General features: G+C 31.8%; 1 long non-coding RNA gene across 1 annotated transcript; it reads right to left on the bottom strand.

Annotated features, from left to right (window-relative positions):
• Positions 1-1,126: 1,126 nt before the first annotated feature.
• On the bottom strand, positions 1,127-3,684 carry LOC128290503 (uncharacterized). Its single transcript, XR_008280363.1, has 2 exons — positions 3,615-3,684; positions 1,127-1,384 (listed from the first exon to the last, which is right to left on the bottom strand). It is a non-coding gene; the product is annotated as an uncharacterized LOC128290503 (long non-coding RNA).
• Positions 3,685-21,771: the final 18,087 nt, after the last annotated feature.

Genomic DNA, 21,771 nt, shown 5'->3' with positions numbered 1-21,771 from the left:
AATCTTAATCTCAATTGCATAAAACATGTAAAGTACATGATTAAATCGAAAGAGAAAAAATATTAGAATAATCATGGATTTGCTGTCGATTGAAGAATGGAGTATCAGAATAACAAATGTAATCACTTGCAAAGGTAAATAACTAAAATTCTTCAATATTATAAAAGAACTCTTAGATCGAAATCGATTCCAAGATGAAAGAAAAAAGAGTTTATGAAAAACTAAAAGAAAACTCAATATAATCCTAATCCTAAACTACGATGGTTTTGAAGGCATCTAAGACAACTTAGTTATATCGAACCCTTAAGGTATTATTTATAGGGTTGTTGGCAGCCCGAATTTGGTCTTTTTATATCTTAGGTCTTCGTATAAATTTGATTGTGGGAACGACAATAGCCCTGGAAGACTTGGGCACCACGTCGGCCCTATGTCGTGCCATGCAATGCCTATAGTGCGACACGACAAGCCTTTTGTGCCTTTTATGGTTCGTTCCATGCTTTGACAGCTTGAAAAATCTTGTGCATCACTCGTACCTTGCTCCCACGTCAATTGGGACTATGATTCATTATCCTACATGTAACACCCCTTACCCGCATCCGATGTCGGGACAGGGTTCAAGGCATTACTGGACTTAAACATAAACATTCATGCAAAATTGAGCCATAAAATTTCATTTAATTTAAAACCATTCATACACATGCATACTGTATCTTATATGAGCCTACGAGGCCAAAAACATACATCGGAGATGATTCGGGACTAAGCCGAGAATTTTTAGAAATTTTACAACACTTAAGAATTTTTCCATTTTTAAAGAGTCACACGCCCGAGTGAAGTAGGCTGTGTGGTTACACACGCCCGTGTGGCTTGGGACACACCCGTGTCCTCAGTCCGTGTAACTCTCTGTTTATGACATCATCATTCATTTAGGGGTACACGACCAAGACACACACTCGTGGGGGCAGACTGTACGTCACACACGGCCTAGACACATGCCCATGGGTCTACCTGTGTGGATGATTGCAAGGCTATTTTCCAAGCCATTTTGTCACCCTTACTTGCAGAATTTCATATCACATCACATGTTACATTATCAATCATATAAATGCAATTTAAACTAACCACATTCATGCAATAACATGTCATTTATATATGATTAAGCATATGATTATCATAAGCCATCATTTATGGCTATGCATATTCAAATTAAATCACAACTCATTATAGGCCAATACACTTGGCCCTAATAGTAATGACTAATATAACATAAGACATAATTCCTATACATGCCATAAACTCAAGTACTTGAATACTTATACCCCAGATGGTAGCTTGATAGTGTGATAGCATCTCCGGCAATTCCAACCCGAGATAGCTAAATAACCTATAAAAGATGGAAAGGAAGGGGAGTAAGCTTAAAGCCTAGTAAGTTCATATGAAAGCAATAAGCAATTTATTTACATGCTTTTTCCAAATTCTTATAACATGTTCTCAAGGTATCACAATCATATTTGCACATTATTCCACTATTTGCTCAAATTCCAGTTAAGCTGTCTACTTGAGTCGCAGTCACTAAATTATTTATATCTTAAGATAAAGAACTCAAAATTAAGTTCTCAAAATTTTTCCTGAAACTAGACTCACATATCTCCATACCATAAAATTTTCATAATTTTTGGTTTATCCAATTAGTACAGTTTATTTTTCAAAATCACCCCTATTTTTCTGTTTGACAGTTTCGATCCTTCTTCACTAAAAATTAATTAACTCCTCATACAGGATCCATATGATGTTCCCATTTGTTTCTTGTTAAACTAGACTCATTAAGGATTATAAGAATATAAAGTATAACCCATAATTATTTTTGTAAAATTTTTTATGATTTTCCCAAATCAGAACAGGGGATGTCAAAAACATTCTGACTCTGTCTCACGAAAATTCAAATATCTCATAATCTGATATTCTTTTTCTTACACTGTTTCTTCTATGTGAAACTAGGCTCAATAATCTTTAATTTCATATTTTATTCAGCCTCAAGTTCAATTTCCAAAATTTTTGATGAATTTTCAAAGTTGGACTACAGCTACTGTCCAAAACAGTTTTAGTATAAAAATGATGATAACTAAGTTCATCACACATTGATTTCTTTTAAATTAGAAATCTATGCATTTATAAACATATGTCATAGTCCACCAAATTAATACAACATCATTTCACAATACTCATGGACTTATCATTCATGGATTTCATATTCATTGAGTTTCTGTACATACCTGTACCCATTTGTAACATAACTCAAGTTCGTTCTCTTCAATGACATACCTCATTGGGACCATCATCAAATCCTTCCTTGAATTATCCCTTGAACACTCGGAATATTAATGGATACACAGAAACTTGCACATAGTGCCATATACCAGCTAGAACCAACTCATAGAGCGTAATGTATGTAGCTAAAGCTACCACATATTTTGTAATGCCCGCATTTGAGCTACTCACGGGTCTATACACAAAGTCAGCACCCGGACCCTAAAGCATTATCATGTAATACCCGCTCATTGAGCTACTTACAGGTTTATACACAAAGTCAGTACCCGGACCCCAAAGCATTAACATGATATGCTCTCTCATCGAGTTACTCACGGGTTTATACAAAAAGTCTGTACCCGGACCCACATTACATTTATCACTTATCTCATGAACTCAGACACAACTCATGAGTTCAGACCACATTATTTCTCATGACATATCTCGTGTATCCTATACTATTCCTGAGGTTCAAATGGGATTTCTTGTCTAGCTCAATGTCGTCACACTTGCTCATAATGTCATTTATTCTTCCATCATACATTTCATACTTTCATGATAGTAATAAAACATTTAAATGCACATATTATCAAAGCATTAAAATATGCTACAACATCACATTATTTGCTTATGTACTTACTTGTCGAATCTTCATCAAGAATATCCGTATAATCAATCATACAATTTATATAATAATAACAACAAAGCATTTAATATTCAATTATAACGTTGCATTATTATAATCACACGAACTTACCTTGACACAAAATCGGCAATTGGACATAACCGTCATATTCTTTGATTTCCCTAATTCTAAGTCCGAATCTTATTTTTCTTAATCTAAAATATCACATTTAGTCTAATTATTAGTCACATTATTCAATGCGATCCAAAAATCATATTTTAGAAAAATTACATTTTTGCCCCTAAACTTTGTCATAATTACACTTTTGCCCTTAGGCTCATAAAATGAAATGCATTCAATTTATTTGTACTTTAAGCCCAGCCGAACCATTTTCATAACTATAGTAAACTAAAATTTTCATCAAAACACACTTTTATACCATTTTAACAACTTTTACAAAATGGTCGTTTCGGACGTTTTCATCGAAAATCACTTAGTAAAAGTCATTTATTTAACAACAAGGATGCATTTTCCATCATCAAGCACCAAAATAGACATCTATTCATCAATGAAAAAATTTACAAACTTTAACATTTTTGAAAACGAAGGTACCAGATAGCTAAATTAAGTTACCACGACTCCAAAAATGTAGAAATAATTAAAAACGGGACAAAAACTGTACCTAGATGAGCCATAGAAGCTTGGCCGAATGTTTGCTCATCCATGGCTGCCCATTTTCTTCATAAACGGTTGAAGAAGAAAGAAAAAAAGATGATAGCTTTTAAAATTTTGTCTTATTATGCCTTTATTAACTTAATTACCAATTTGCCCTTTTCTTTTCAAAAAAATTTCAAAAATACCAAACAAATATCTTCCACTAACTTATTAATGGGCTAATTATCACATAAGGACTTCTACTAAAAATTCTACAGCTATTTAATACCTCTAGCTTCTAGAACTCAAGTTTTAAACTTTTTACGATTTAGTCCTTTTTACTAATTTGAGTACTCGAACATCGAAATTTTCGAACGAGATTTTCACGAAATCATTCCGTAAAACTGTAGGCCATAAAAATATAATAAAAATAAATTTTTCCTAGTCAGATTTGTGGTCCCGAAACCATTGTTCCGACTAGGCCCAAAATCGAGTCGTTACACTACACACAATTCAACACATTAGCACTATCTAAGGCCTGTGTCGACCTAAAAGGTCACAACACTAACAAAATGTGTTAAAAAACATTTATTTTACTAATATTTAATCCTAACTAATAAATACTGAAAACATAATATAAAATACTAAATTGGCTAGGAAACAAGCTCCTGAAGTGTGAAAATAGACCGAAATTACTACTACATTTGAAGACAAGTCAAATAAAAATTGAAAACAAACTAAACTAAAAACGAAAAATAAACATGCAAGAAAGGAAAATGTACTTGAGCTAACTTGATACAAGAAATTGGATAGAAATATATTAACAAGATAATGTAAATAAAAATACAACTCTAACATGATATACAATAGACTCACAACTTCTAAAATTAGACGAGTTAGTTCAATAAATTACAAAGCAAAAAAATAAAAGATTGTTAAGTATAGGTTTCCATCAAAACAAATATACAATTATGTTTAAATGAATATAAGTGGTAAAAATATCAATCCTTGGCACGATTTCATCCACATAAGCACTACCTAAGTCACATAGGACTTTTTAGCTTGTAACATTCTATGGCTTAGGTTGGTTTGGAATTCAAAGAACAGGCTCGACAAAATGGCTAAGCACGAAAGTAGTTTGGCACGTGATATTGTCTCCGACACTCCCCCAAATGTACATGTAGCTCACCACCTTATATTCACTTCCTTCACATCCCTTATCTCTCCATTTACTAAGGCGTCAATATAGTATTCATGAGTACAATCGTTCAAGCTCGTATTTTTTTGAACAAATGTGAGTGTACTTTTTTTCCAACTCACTTTGCTTTTATATATATTTTCATCGATATTTTCTCAATTGGTATTTTGCCTTATTTATATAAAAGCTCAAGGAATCTTATACGCATTATACCAAACAATTCCTTAGTTCACTCATTATTTTTTATTTTGAAACAACCATGATGTATCTACCTAATCCATCAATATCAATGGCCGGATGTTAAATCCGTGCAAGGACCAAAAAATAAAGGGTCAAATAGAATATTCTTTAGACTTAATGTTTCATTTGTGGTTCATCAAGAAAATGGATTAAGGTTCAAAATAGGTACTAGGGAAAATATTTACGAGATAGCATTTTGGCTTGAAGAATATTCTACCAAACAATGCCTCAGTCGTCCCTAGGTAATTCTATACATGGATTAAATCAGCCAAGTCTATCAATTTCTACAACCTACAATTCAGTTAAACATGCAAGCTATTTATATGCCTATTTATCATGTGGTATATTTAACACCTTAAATTTTTTCACAATGTAATAAATTGAACTAAGTAGTCTAAAATTAAATAATTTAGAATCAATTAATATCAAACTAAATTTACATTTTATTTGAGAAAATCCTATGAGCATGCTCCTAACCAGTCACTTGTATTTCTACAAACTCAAGCACATAGAAAACATACAAAATTAAAAATTAAAAAGCTACTAAAAATAAAGGAAAATAACAGAAAATTTTTAAAAATTTTCCTAAGTCACCCCAACACTTTATTTGGCACATTGTTCCTAATGTGCAATAAAAATATAAAGGAAAGAGGTTACCTGATTGGCGTGATTCGTGCAACACAATTGGTGGGACTACTCCTTTCATTTTTAGCTCAACATTATTGTGCCTTCAAAATTTTGGGGTTCCTACTATAAAATACTAAAAATCTAAATAATAAAAATAAAAAAATAAATAAAAATCATCCCAAATAAAAAATAAAGTACACAGTCCATTTTAAAAAGAAATTAAAAATTGTTTAAAACTAGTTGGAATCAGGCTCCGACTCCTCCTTATTGTCTTCCTCATCGCTCGACGGTAGAAATCTCACGAACATGTCTAGTAGTGGTGTTGGTGTCGGCCATCCATTTTGTTGCACAAGGCGAATCATAATATTGCCCTGTCTTACATCCAACATATTTTCCATTCAGAAATTGACATGTCCGTCAATCATGTCGTTTGTGACATTTGTGTTTTAGTCTTCCTTTTACCATGCATTTGGGAATCCTTCCTATGCTTTGTTCGCTGTTCAACGTCCTAATTTTGCTTTCTTTAGAGTTCAATGAACTGCCTGTACATGTTGTCCCCAATTACGTTCCTCGTCGATTGCATGAATTGTTCGACAGGAGACAAGGAAACTTTAACTCGTCTACATAGGGTTGTGATCAAGTGCAGAAAAAACCATACTTTGTTTGTGACTCTATATGCACTTCAACATCTCTTCGTAGCTCCAATGGTCTATGCAAATCTGGTTTTCTGTAATATCAAATGAAGCATAATCACTCTATATGCGGTGATGTCAGAAGTATATCATGTAGGTTGTCACACCCCAAAATTGGGTCTAGTAGTTTTGAGGGTAATTTAGAGATTTTAGCTCTAGTATGCTTGAAAATTTCATAGCATGGTAAACCGGAAATGTTTTCGTCTATGGCTTTTAGAAGATTAAATCAATTTTTGAAAATGATATTCTAAAGACCTTTAATTTTGAATAGATGACTGTTTTGAAAAGAGGGCGAAAACTAGGAGTACTATAACGGTCAATCTACCAAAGTTTAAAAATTAGTCTATTGCTTTCCCCCACTTATAGAAAAATCACGAAACCTTTCCCCTTCTTTTTGTTTTTTCCGTCCTTTGTATTCCCAAGCATCATTCACTTATTTCTTTTTATTCCTATCAACTTCCAAATGTTAAATCTCTATAGAATTCCATAAAAACCATTAAGAACACCATTGATTTTCCCATTGCAGAACTTGTGAGTTTTTTTTGGATTGCCAACCAAACATTCATTTTTCTCCCATCGAAGGTAACGATTTAATTTCCTATTAGTTTTAAATGGTATCTAGTCTTTTAAATAGAGTTTTTACCTATTGAATCAAATTTTTTGAATAAAAGCCATTAAGTCATTAATGGTGGATTTTGAGATTTAAAAGGAAAATGATGTTTCAAAGTGTTTTTCAACTTGTTTTGATATGATTAGAAGGTTTCTAAACTTTCTTTAAAGTTTCATTAAAGAATTCTAAGGTTTTATTGAATTTTCGTGAAATTACCATAATATGTCGAAATTTTGAAACCATGAATTTGTATAGTTTTGAGTAATTGGAAGGTTGGGAATTATTCTTGGCAGTTTAATTAGTTGATTGGAATCAGATTTATGTGATAGGAACGAGTAACTGTTGAGATTTTTGTGTTTCCACTAAGCTTATTGAAATTTTAGTTCCATGAGAATATAGTTTTGTTGGTAATCCGAACTTGGAGACCCCAGCATGACATTCTGTGAGTACTTTTGATTTCAACTTCCTGACACCAATGTTCTATGCTGGAAACACTAATGTGAGTATGTCATCAAGTTACACTAGTGGACAATCTGCAAGTAGTATTGGTTTTAATGTAAGGATTACAAAAATGGAGGATGTACTTCCTACAATTTACATCAGCAAAGGGACATCCAACCCCTAGATATTTAACTAAGGTTGATAAAGAAGAGGAAGCTGAGAATAAAGAAAATGAAGGGGGAGTTAAGAACAAAAAGGGATCTAAAATCGATGATGATCTAATCTGGGAGTAAAGGCCGGGTGGTTCGAAAATTGCATTAGTTTTTGAACCAAAGGTCGTTCCTACTGAACTAGAAGGGAGTGGTTCTGATGGTAAGGGTTCGAAAAATGCTGGAAGAACCTATCTGGATTTTACGACATATGCACCTCTACCCCACATGCTTAATGTCAACTTTGATGTTGAAGGTGTATTAGAATTTCCAAAACTTCCTCATAAAAGACTGGTTTATGAGAGTTCTACGAATTTCGACGATTTACAAGTTAGAATGGTGTAACAATCCTATACCCGGTCCAATCGTACAGACCCAGTATAAGACTATTACATTTGGTGCCAAAACAGTTATGGCTAGATATTGTTTAATTAAAACATTTGTACATAGTATTTTAACTTAGCAACCATATTTGCAAACATACTTATAGTTTCACTAATTCATTCAATATATATACCAAAATACTTCAAGTAACTCAAAATAGATAGAATTTGAAGAGTTTACATTTTAGTCCTTAATACATGGGAACACATTTGAACTGCCTATGTACATGCCATTTTAATTCAAAATATGGTACCTATTTTTGAAGCCCTTAAGGATGTGATGAGATGAGAGATCTTCTAATCCGACTCTACCTCTTCGAGTCTAACTGTACCTACGCGTTAAAATTAAACGCATTAAGCTGGTGAAGGCTTAGTAAGCACTATAAGAATAAATAGGTAAATAAATCCTAATAAAATATTTTAAACTCATTCTGTTAATACATATTTACATACATATAAGTTTCTTCAGCTATGCTTTATATTAATAAATTTAATATATCTTTTTGTAAGTTATAAAACTTACCTTAACACATTGATGATTCCCTTTTGTTCACAACTCATATTCTTAGGCCAAAGTAGATTTTATAGAACACACAGGATATACGAAACAAATACAGAGGTGCATTAATATGCACTAATGAACAGTGAACACTAAAATGCTATACAGAGAGCACAGATGTGCTAATCAGAAAGCACCAATGTGCTAATAATTAGAGAGCACTGACGTGCTAATAATCAGAGAGCGCGCTAAGGTTCCTTAATGGCATGCCACTAATATCCTAGTAGTTCTAAATTCCATCTACTTGGGCATTAAAACTAAATTTCATACATTTAAATACTTTACAAAAATATTTCGAAAAAGATTTCTCATTTCTCCAACATTACAATTTAGTGCACATTTCACAATTCACAAATATCACACCTTTTCACATATATACTTTTGTCACAACATTATTACTTAATGTTCAAACAATATACCATCTTATATTCTCAATCTATATTTTTTTTACAAATTTCATAGTTTGATAATCTATTATTTTATTTTATTTTATTTTTATTTACAAATTTAAATATATATATATTTTACATTTTATTTCTAAATAATTCTATACTACAATATAAGCATTGAAATAAAAATAATTTAAAAAAATCTTGTAGTACTTACAACAAAAATGTTGAGATGATGTCTTACTTCACTCCTTAGCCTTCTCTTTTCCTTTTTCTTCAATTAGGTCCTCTTCTTTCTTTATTTTCTTTTCAATTTCATATAAAACATATAACATTTATATATTGGAAAAACAATTAAATGACTTTCCTATACTATTTAATAAAATAAACATGTATGATCATCATTTCTTACCTTAGCACACATTTCAATTTAATCCATAACTAAAATTATTTCTATTTCTATCACAATCTATACCTTATTTTTACTTAAATTCTACTTATAACTTAACTTAACTCTCAAATTTTCACTAATAAACCCTAATTTCAAATTTCTTACAATTTAGTCCTTATTGCATTAAACTTATAACTTATTTCAAAATTTAATCCTTTTCCCAATTCTAGTTTGAATTTCCATCAATTCAATCTCTAATTCATCCATTAATTCAATATAAACTACATTAAAAATCTACTAACTTTCAAAATTTCAACATATACCTAATAGTATTTTGTTCTAGGATCATAAAACTCAAAATTACAAGAAAATGAATTAAATTGACTTACCTATTTAAGTTTGAACCCTTGAAATCCCAAATTTTCTTTTTTTCTTTCCCTTTTTTCTTTCTTTCTCTCTATTCTCTCTGTTTCGATTCTGTTTCTTTCTTATTTCTATTCTTTCTTTTGTTTTATATATATATATATATATATATATATAATATAATAACATACTTATTAATTAACTAAATATAATATAATATATATTTTAAATTAAAAATATCTTAGATTTTTCAATGTTAAACCGCCTCAATTTATAATAATGGCCTCTTTACCTATTTAGTCCTTTTTACTTTCTTTAATCTATAATTAAACTTTCACACTTATTTCAATCTAATCGTTTTTCCTAATTACTTCTATTTAAGTCAAATTCACCTAATCAAAACCTAATTAGACACACAACTAATTTCGTAAATATTTATGATAAATATTTACGAATCTGATTTACCAGAACGGAGTCCCGGGAATACATTTTTTTAATTTGACCCTTTTAAATCAATTTAACCATATAATCAATAAAATTTTCTTATCAAAATTTTCATACAACCTTGCTATCATAAATAGACCATACCATAATATTAAATAAATTTTCTTTCTAGCTCGGATTTGTGGTCTCACTGAAAATGGGTAATTACAAATGGAGTTTTCCTCCAAAGATACTTTCTTTGCTATAGTGAAGCTCTATAACATAAAGCATAGGGTAAACTTCCATGTTATAAAATCCCAAGCCAAAAAATATGAGGTCAAATATGCAGTGTGTGACAATAGATGTCCATGATAAATTATAGCATTTGTGAGAAAAAAAAGAACTTCATGTACTTGTGTTGTTGCAGGTACATCATAGGAGCATCTAAAATTGGATTCTAACTTGATCTCTGACATTGTCTTACATATGGTGAAATACTTGTGTTGTTGTAGGTATGTCACAAGATCATTCAAAATTGGATTCTGACATGATCTCTGACATTATCTTACCTATGGTGAAAGCGAGTTCTAGAATTTTGGTACCGGTTTTGATTGTCAATATCCGTAGTCAATACAATTACACCGTGTCATACTAAAAGGCATAGGTTACAATATAGAAGGGCATGGAAAATATGCATAACAAGTGGGATAAATCATATAATGATTTGTGATAATAGTGCAAGGTACTGAATCAATACGTACTTGATATCATCATCTATCTACAAATGGAACTTGCGTATAATGGAAATCGAATTGTCCAAGTGAAAATAATATTCCATCTTTTTTGGGGGGGCATTCAAGCCATACATTGAAGCATTCTGGTACTATAAGTCATTAGTCCAAATTGACAGCATATTCATGAATGAGAGATATGAACATCACTTATTGCTAGTTATTGCATAGGATGGTAATCAAAAAATTCTGGCAATAACTTTCATAATTTTTGAAAGAGAAATTGCTAATGTTTGAGATTTCTTTTTGACTAATTTGAGAAAACATGTTTTGTTGCAACTTGGTATATACATCATTATTGATAGGGCACCTGGAATATAGGCTGCAATTGATCGACGTGGAAGCCTATGGGATCATGCACACCATAAGTAGTGTATACCTTATATCGAGTCGAATTACATGGGCCAATTTCATAAGGATGCTGAGTGGCGACATGTTATTAACATGAGTACGTAGTAAATATCATTCTTTAACATCAAGTTTTACGCTCGTCCAACATCTATTCCATAAAATTTTAGAGAACTTGTAGGCTAGAAATGAACGCGGTGTGAAATACCTTGATGGGATACCCAAGGAATAGTGGAATGCATAAATTTCATATTGAAGGGGACACGTCATTTGCTAGTAACTATAACACCCCTTACCCATGTCCGTCGCCGGAATAGGGTATGAGGCGTTACCGGACTCAAACACATGCATACAAATATTTCCAGGTCATAAAATTTCGTTCAAATTTAAAACTTTTCAATTTCTATCTTAAAGTCCCTTAATGGGCGAGGCCCAAAACATACATTGGAGGTGGTTAGGGACTAAACCGAGAACTTTTGAAACTCTTGAGATACGAAGAAAATTTCTCCACCCGTGTAACTCTCTGCTTATGACGTCATCACTCATTTAAGGTCACACAGCCGTGTCACACGTCCGTGTGCTAGGCCATGCGGCCATCCGTATGAATGATAGTTAGGCTATTTACCAAGTCTTTTTCCATCCAAAAACACTTGCACACCCATACTAAGTTTATCAACACACAACATGTCATTTTAGGCATCCTAATAACCACACCATGGCATTCACACATTATTTATAAATCACATTTAACATGCACAACCACACACACACTTAACTAATTATAACATGTAACTTACTCAACCATTCACATTTAGTATTTTCCACACATAATTATCACACATTCACTCATCCAACCCAAACAAGCATGCAGATCCATGTAATGCTTCATTATAGACTTATAACATAGCAAATATTGGCCACACTAAATGGCCTTATACAACAATAACCTTCAATTAGCATAGACCAATATTCTAGGCCAACTCATAATATCATGTACACAATAACCAAATCGATATACATGCCATACACCTAAAATACTAGAAAATCATTGATACCCATCAATAGCTTGTTAGTGTGATAGGATCTCCGACGACCTCCAACTCGAGCTAGCATCTGTGTTACAATAGGAAAAAGGAAAGGAAGAGAGAGTAAGCATATAGCTTAGTAAGCAGGTATGTAAATAATAAAAAATTTATAACATGCTTTTAACAATCCTCATAATATGTTCTCAAGATAATGCAATCATAATTGCACAAAGTTCCACTATTCACTTATGTTCATATCAAGCTGTCTACGCGAGTTATGGTCATTAAATTATTTATATCTTGAGCTACAGAACTCCAAATTAAAATCTGTTAATTTTCCCTGAAACTAGACTTAAATATTCTTACCATAAAATTTTCATAATTTTTGGTCTAGCCAATAAGTACAGTTTATTCTTTAAAGTCTTCCTTGTTCTACTGTCTGACAGTTTGACCCTTCTTCACTAAAAATTAATTATCTCCTAATACGGGATTTGGATGATGTTTCCGTTTGTTTCACTTGAAAATAGACTCATTAAGAATTTTAAATATATAAATTATAACCCATAATTATTTTTATAAAATTTTTAATGATTTTCCAAAATCAAAACAGGGGATTCCAAAATCATTCTGACCTTGTCTCACAAAAATTCAAATATCTCATAATATGAAATTCTTCTGCTTACGTTTCTTCTATGTGAAACTAGACTCAATAAGCTTTAATTTCATATTTTATTCAACCTCTAATTCGATTCCCACAATTTTTGGTGATTTTTCAAAGTTATACAACTGCTAATGTCTAAAACTATTTTATTTCTAATTTTACTCTTTCATTTAGACATACATAATACCAAAGCATATCCATAGCTAGCCATTCCAATAGCTAGTCATTATCAAATATTTACATGCCATTCATTGGCAAATTTAACCTATACATCAACAACAAATATTTAAACATATCATGTCTCAATTTAATTTGGTCTAAGAGCCTCACACATGATCATAAATCAACTTTACCACATAGTTACACATCATAAGTATAGACCTATAATTACAAGGTCATCACAAGATCATTCTCATAGATATGACTTACTCATTTACATTCTTTCCAAATGTTCAATAATCACAAAGTGTTCATAAAGACATTTTCATAGAAATCATGAACTTACAATGTCATAAACTCAATGTTTGTAAACTTTAAGTACATACCTATACCAATTCATAACATAATCATAACCTTTCACATCTTTGGCATAAACTTTAAATTACCCATTGAACCACTTGGAATACTAAAGGACATCCGATAAGCCTCATACAAGAAGGTAAAATGCCGATGCCATGTCCTAAACATGGTCTTACACTGGTTCACATGTTGAGGCCGATGCCATGTCCCAGACATGGTCTTACACTAGCTTTCGTCTCAATGCCGATTCTATGTCCCAAACATGATCTTACACTAGCTCTTATAATGTAGCCGATGCCATGTCTCAAATATGGTCTTGCACACATATCAATACTGATGCCATGTCCCAGACATGGTCTTACACTAGCACACATATCACATGTTCGAATTGCCATGGTCCAACCATGGTCTTTTCCATAGTCTCGTAGTCAAGCATTCACATTTCATTTCAATAATATAGAATTTATCAAAATTATATCAATTTTACCTTTATACATATATAATTTAATGCTTATTTAAGCATACGAACTTACCTCGGTAGAACAATAGATGAAAAGGACCTATTCGTCATACTTTTTGTTTTTCCCCCGTTCTAAGTCGGAATCTCGCCTTCCTTGATCTATAACAACACATTTAATTTATTTACTCATCATGCTACTCAAATTATCCCAATTTCATATTTTTGGTAAAATTATATTTTTACCCTTAAACTTTATCGTATTTATGCTTTTGCCCCTAGGCTCATAAAATGAAATTCATTCAATTTCTTTGCTACCCATGCCTAGTCGAACCTTTTTCATGCTTATAGCAGCCCACATTTTCCATTAAAACATATTTTTAACACATATTTCATAACTTTCACAAATAGGTCATTTTGGACGTTTCCATCGAAAATCACTAAGTAAAAGTCGTTTATTTAACAACAAGGATGCATTTTCCATCATCAAGCATCAAAATACACATATATTCATCAATGGAAAAATTTACAAACTTTAACAGTTTTGAAAATGAAGGTACGAGATGGCTAAATTAAGTTACCACGACTCCAAAAACATAGAAATAATTAAAAATAGGACAAAAACTGTACCTAGATGAGCCATAGAAGCTTGGCCGAATGTTTGCTCATCCATGGCTGCCCATTTTCTTCATAAAGGGTTGAAGAAGAAAGAAAAAAAAATGATAGCTTTTAAATTTTTGTCTTATTATGCCTTTATTAACTTAATTACCAATTTGCCCTTTTCTTTTCAAACAAATTTCAAAAATAATGAACAAATATCTTCCACTAACTTATTAATGGGCTAATTATCACATAAGGACTTCTACTAAAAATCCTATGGCTATTTAATACCTCTAGCTTCTAGAACTCAAGTTTTGCACTTTTTATGATTTAGTCCTTTTTTTTTCGAAATTAAACATGCAACTGCTAAAATTAGTGCACCAAAATTTGCAAATATCTATAAAATCATGCTATAACACATAAAATAAAATCAAAAATAATTTCTCCGACCTCGGATTTGTGGTTCCAAACCACTGTTCTGACTAGGCCCAAAATCGGGATGTTACAGTAATGTTGGTGGTCAAAGAAACATCTTTCTGCTTATCAGCCTTGTTTCCAAAGCAAGTGGAAAATATGTTGGATAGATAAAGGGAAACCATATTTGGTGCGAGGAAGTGACGAAAGATATTACAAAAAATACAGAAAAAGTGAACTCTATGTCTGTAGTGTGTCACTCACATCCAAATCAAATATTTTGAGTTACGGGGTTCCATAGACCCAACGAAAGTATTATCAAGGGATTGTACCATGTATACTTGAGACACAAGACCTATGAAAGTAGGAGATTTCAAGCACTTCATTTTCCAAGTGCACATGTAATTGTTGTATGTGCCTCGACACATTTGGATTGTATGAGCTATGTTGATGAAGTGTGTAAACTAAAACACATATATAAAGTATGGAAATATGAATTCCCACGTGATCGTTTGTTTCGAGTGCTCTATTTGAGTTGCTACCAAATATTAAGTTGCGCCGCAAGCCAAAAGGTTGACTTAATTCTAGTCAAATACGTAACAATATGGATATTCGGGAGAAAATAGACCAACTGAGGCTATGTAGTTATTGTAAGAACCATGGACATAGTAGGACAACATGTCCACACTTGGAGGGAACATTGAGGAGAGGATCGAATTAAAAAATTTATTCATTTATTCATTTTTTCCATTTTTGGGTAAATTGTAAATAAGTATATTATTTATGTAAAAATACAATATAATACAATACAAAAAATTGTTTCTATTTTTTTGTAAATTGTAAATAAGTATATTATTGATGTAAAAATACATTGCAATACAAATAATTTTTTCATTTTCTTCATAAATTGTAAATAAGTATATTATTGATGTAGAAAAATAAACAAACACTTTTTTTATAAAACATGAATAAGTAAATTATGGATGGAACAATTTAATACAAACTAAATGATGATTTGCATGAGAAAAATTTAAAATGAAAAACTCATCTCCATTGTCGGCTCGAATGTATGCCACAACCCGGTGGGTGTCGATTACGAGGATGATTTCGTCATGGTTGGGGTTTTGGCTCCTCATATTCATCTTCATCTTCACCTCCATCTCCACCTCCATGATCTTGGTCTTGATATTCATCTCCAACATTTTCTTCATCTTCATCTTGTTCTTTCATGTTAGAATGCTTTTTCATCCTAGGTTCCTATTGTATATCATCGATGGGGGGTTTGTGACACTATCAATGGAGAATTATATGGTGTCGGATAACTTGGCCGTGGATTGAATGTTGAAATTGTAGGCAATGGAGGATATATTGGTGTTGTTGAAGGTAGTGGTGTGAAATATGCATATAGGGATGGAGGTGTTGCAAAAAATATTCCTAGAGAAGGTATTGATTCATGATATGATAGTGCATAGTGTGGTGCTTGTGTAAAAAATATGGGGTTAGTAAAAGCACCAGAAAAATATAAACCATACTGACAGAAGGTGGTGCACCCATCAATATAGTATTTGGTGTTAAAGTTGATGATGATGAACTCAACGCAAGTACTCCTGATCCCAGCCTCATGTGGGGTTGTGATCGCCTTCTAAAATGAATTTGTCTACTCCTTTCCTCCTATAGTAATAGATATGCCTTATCGTGAAGTCTAAACCATGTCATGTAATCTAAAAACATCGCAAAATTCAGTCGAACAATTGGTTCGCACATAGGTATGAAATTGTACCTAAGTTACTAGATGTAGATATATTTTGCTTGGAATTTAGGCCAATCTTAATTGGTTCTCCCCCGCAAGTTGATTTCGTAAAGTTCATTGAGCTCCTAGGGTGACAACAGAATACTTTGTATAAACTAAAACTAGCACATCACTCAATCAGATTCATGCATCTCAACCAGTGCAAAAACTATCAATGACACTTTAACGTTTCAGAAATTGTGATTCGCCAAAAATTCGGCTAGGATGCATTCTTAAATTTTCAGATCAAGTATGACATCCATTCAAACTACAATACGAAATTATAAATTTTATTATGTACCTAATATTAAATTTCAAATCCTTAAGTAAGTATTATATAATTGAAAATTTCAAAAACTAACATTGACTTCCTATCGTTGATTTAACAATAGTCAGATATCTTCGAGCTCGTTTGGTATACCCATATGACTTCTATCATTGTTTCTCAAATTGAAATAATATGTTATTTCAAAAACATAATAATGAATAGTAATAATATGATAACTATATTATTAAATGAATTTTGCCTTATATGAGCGGGAATTGATAAGGGAAGTTTACTTGGGGACATAAAAATGGTGAGCAGTTCCATGCCCATGACTAAAAAAGGAGTATACAACCATCGATTTTATTTTTTGTGCTTTCGTTGCCCAACACATCTCTGGGTACAATGTAGCCAACACAGTTGATCCCCAACTGAGTCCCCTAGTTTTTTTCAAGTCGACTAGTTCTAAGAGCCACCTTAAAAGTATTAGATTTCGTGATTTATCTAACATTAGAAGACCCCTAATTAACCTCAATATGAATGCTTGAGCGAATTGTTGTCTTTCAATTGCAGGAGAGGAGTTTTGAGATATGAGAAATTGTCTTCTAATCATTTCATTTCTATCCAGCTACTAATACATTGCCTAATAGTTCGTAGCAGATTGAGCTCCAATCACCAACATGTACTACCCTTAACGACTGGCCTATCAATCGATAAATCGAGTTGTAATGCTACATCCTCAAGTGTAATTGTACACTTACTATACCGAAGATGTAATGTATGTGTCTTGGGTCTCCATCTTTCTAGCAAAGCGCTAATAAGTGTGGACTCCAATTTAGTCCCCTAAGCATACAAGACACATGCAAGAATACTACCTCTTCCAAGTGTTGTTCAATAACATGCTGTGCCCTCGTACTTAAATTGTGTATATACGTCTCAATAATTTGATTTTCGGTCTCGTTATACAAACATATAAAATTTTAAAAATAATAATAAGAACAACTTATTAATTATATTAATTAATTATATTAATTAAAAGAAAAATATAATAATATTTTCTTACTCTTTGTAATCGGACCCCAAAAATATGTTTGTGATCCAAACAAATAAGAGGCATTAACATTTTTAAAAATTTTAAAATTATGAAAATCAAATAAAATTAAAGAAATTACAAAATAGAAAATTGAAACAAGAACAAATTTGAAAGAAATTGAATGAAAATTGAGAATAAAATAGTTGAGAGAATAGGATTGAAAGAAAAAAAAATAAGTTGGGTATATATAGCAAATAAACTAGCCGTTGAAAAAAAATGTAGCTGTTTGAAAAAAAAATTTGACCGTTGGAAAAATTACCGGGACAAGAACGCATCCAACAGTAGGCATTTTTGTATTATCTCTCCAAAAATGGTCTATTTCCCTAAATTTCTAGAAAAACAGTTTAAAATTCTAATTTCCATTTAAATTCAACATATTTGCCTAATTCTACCTAAAATGTTAGTCCAAATTAAAAGTGATCTAATTCGGTTAAGATTTAATGGGCTTTAGTTATTAAATAAAGTATGTGTCAAATATGTGTAGATATTCTAGTAACAAATCTCCAATTGATGATGAGATAATTCAAAATTAAGGTTATTGTCCCCAAATTACTCATATGTAACTTTTTTGACATCTCATTTTTAGGAAAGAAAAGAGAGAGAGCCACATTTTCTAAATTACTTGTGTGTTAAATTAGAAGATCAAAACTATAAGACTTGAAGATCTTAAAATATCAATGGATTTAGGTACGCTTCCACATTTAGTTTTTTTTCTTGATTTATTTTTGATGATCTAACATGGCAGATTCTACTTTATTAAGTTTTATATCAAATTTTGCTTTACGGTTTAACAGTGACCCCTTATTTTGTTTTTCTTATCTTCATGAAAACTCTGTTGCGATCTGGTTTCCATGTTGCTGGTTAGAATTTTTGGGTTTGCAAAATTGATGCTTTTACAAGAGAAACTAGTACTAACATGCTTGTTAATTTGGCATCCAAGGGTTATTATTGGTAACTCTGAAAGAATAACTGATCGCGTGATTCGTAACAAGTAATAAATATTTATAATGAAGATCAAACCTAGACTAACTATTATCACGACGAAAAGGCAAGCACACCTATCGAACAATAGTATAGTAATGGCAAGACCGGGATATCGTACCCAAAGGAACCAAAAGTACTAGTAATAACTATCTTTTTATTATCTAGCCTAAGAATAAAAGGGTTTGTTTTAATTAACTAATTATTTAAACTAATTAACTGATTTAATTAAAGCAAAGAGAAAATTTGGAAAAAGACTTGAAGAAAAGCAATTGATAAAGACGACACCCAAGGAGGAATCTACTTAGATTTCACTTGTTATCTGACTCTGAACCGGACGATTTATTAACTTGACTTGTTCCGTAGAGATCCCTAAGTTAAGTTATTATCCCTATTCAAGACTAATGACGTCTAATCCCTAGATTGAATAACCGAGACTTTTCTTTAATTAACACTCTAGGGTTGCATTAACTCGATCTATGGATCCCCTTATTAGGTTTCACCCTAATCTGGCAAAATCTCGTAACCCTATTTCTAGGCGTTCGATCAACTCCGCTTAATTATGTCAAATCTACTCTTAGGCAGGGTCTATTCCTCCTCTGCATAAGCACATCAAATCATGAATTAATACCCGGAATATTAACTCAAGCATTAAGAACACATAATTAAGAACAAATCAAGTATTTATCATACAATTAAGATAATAATAACAAGATCCATCATAGGTTTTATCCCCCTTAGGTATCTAAGGGGTTTAGTTCATAATAAAATAAGAGTACATCTCAAAAGTATGAAAATAACAAAACATAAAGAAAACTCTAAAACCCCTGAAGGAATTCTAAGAGAGATCTTTAGTCTTGGAGTAGCTCCGGCTTTTGAGATGGATCGTCTGGCTTCCTTCAAGTAATTCCTGGCGTGTGGTTCTGTCTTCCAGAAAAGTTCTGGAAAAAGCGGCCCCCTTCTAGGTCACACTTAGGGTGTTTATATAGGCTTTGGATTGGCTTTCTTCCTCACTAAGTACACTTTTTAGTGTAAAATACAACTCTTTGAAAAAGGAACACGCCCGTGTGCCACGACCGTGTGACGTGATTACCAGGCCGTGTTCGATCCGTTGAATTGCACATGGTCGTGTAGGCTCAATGGTCAGGCCGTGTGAATAGTGAAAACCTAGGTCGATACCCCCGAAGGCCATGGGCGTGTGAGATGCCCGTGTGGCAAGGCTTAGGCCATGTCATCTTCTCGATTTGGTCTTTTTTGTCCCTTTTTAGCTCGTTTTTTGCTCCTTTCGACTCTTGGTGCTCTCCTGAGTAGAAAACATGAAATAACCGGATTAAGAGCACCAAAATCCACAAATCTAGTAATAAACATCCATAAATATGCCAAGTATTTGGGGTGTAGATATGTATAATTTGGAGTCTATCAATAACTCTCCTAAATAAGTCTAATAAGTTTGTTGGAGATAAAGTAGCATATGCTCTTTCTTAAGGGTTGAAAGTGATGCATGTTTTTTTTATGATAAAGGAAACTGATTGTCTGAATTGGAGAAACTCTTAAAGAGTTAAAATCTAGCTCTACCATGGTTGTCATAGCACAAACCAAAATAATTGATGAAAAAGTAACAAACTAAAATAATGTTTTTGCTTATAGACTTGCTTTAGACAATAATCCTTTGCTCATGAAGTTCATTATTGAATTGAAGAATATTAGACTTGGGTAATGGGTATTATAGTTTTTATAGCTTGAATAATATTTAAAGTTTTAGTTTTGAGACATCCTTTATTTGTAATTCCATATCATAACCTATTTGTTTCCCCACATCCTTTCTTCATTACTTCTCTTGAAAAACATGTCAAACAAATATAAGTGAGGTTGAATTCAAAATCTTATTTAGTTGTTTAAGTTAAAAGTAATATAATACAAAAATCTAGTGAAACAACGTGTAGGAATAGTAAGATTCACAAAAATCAAGAGAAATGATGTCATCTTCAATTGAAGTGAGAATTGGATTTGAATCATTTAAATATCCAACAAAGGCTTGTCCAAGCTTGAATAGGTTTAGAAGATAATTTAACAAAGATTTATCACACATTTCAATCGAAAGGATTTAATGTTATGAGTTAGAGTTAATGATTAGAGGGCTGGGGGGTGTTTCATGTATTTATAAGAGAAACATTACACTAATCTTGACAGATTAGAGTTAATTTGTACAAGGTTTCATAAGGAATCTTTTAAAAGGTCATAAAAATGGCGTATCATCTCTAAAAAAATATGTTGAGGTTGTGTTGAAATATAACCTTGACACTTGTCAAAATCGTTTAATAATGATTAATAAATTTGAAATACGTATGTGAACAAAACAATATTTAATAAAATCTAATTTTAAATGAATAATTATTTTAAAATTTAAACTATAAATCATTTTATTATTTATCATGAATTTTTAACATAAATTAATCTAATATTATTAAAGGAAAAATTAATTTTAAAACAAAACTATTTAACTTAAAAATATAAATTAAAAATCATTTAAGTAACTTTATAATTAAAATATAGATAAATAATTAAATAATAGTATTCCTTTCCTTCTTTTGTTCTTTCCTTCTTTTCTTCTTCTTCTTCTTCTTTTTTTTTTTTGAAGAAAAGCCAACTTTCATTAATCCACAAAACAAAGAAGCAACCCAAATCAAGAAAGGGCAAATTAGAACCCAAGCCGATAC

The sequence above is a fragment of the Gossypium arboreum genome, chromosome 3 (assembly GCF_025698485.1).
Source record: "Gossypium arboreum isolate Shixiya-1 chromosome 3, ASM2569848v2, whole genome shotgun sequence".
Lineage (NCBI taxonomy): Eukaryota > Viridiplantae > Streptophyta > Magnoliopsida > Malvales > Malvaceae > Gossypium > Gossypium arboreum.
This window is presented reverse-complemented; position numbering and strand designations above follow the sequence as displayed.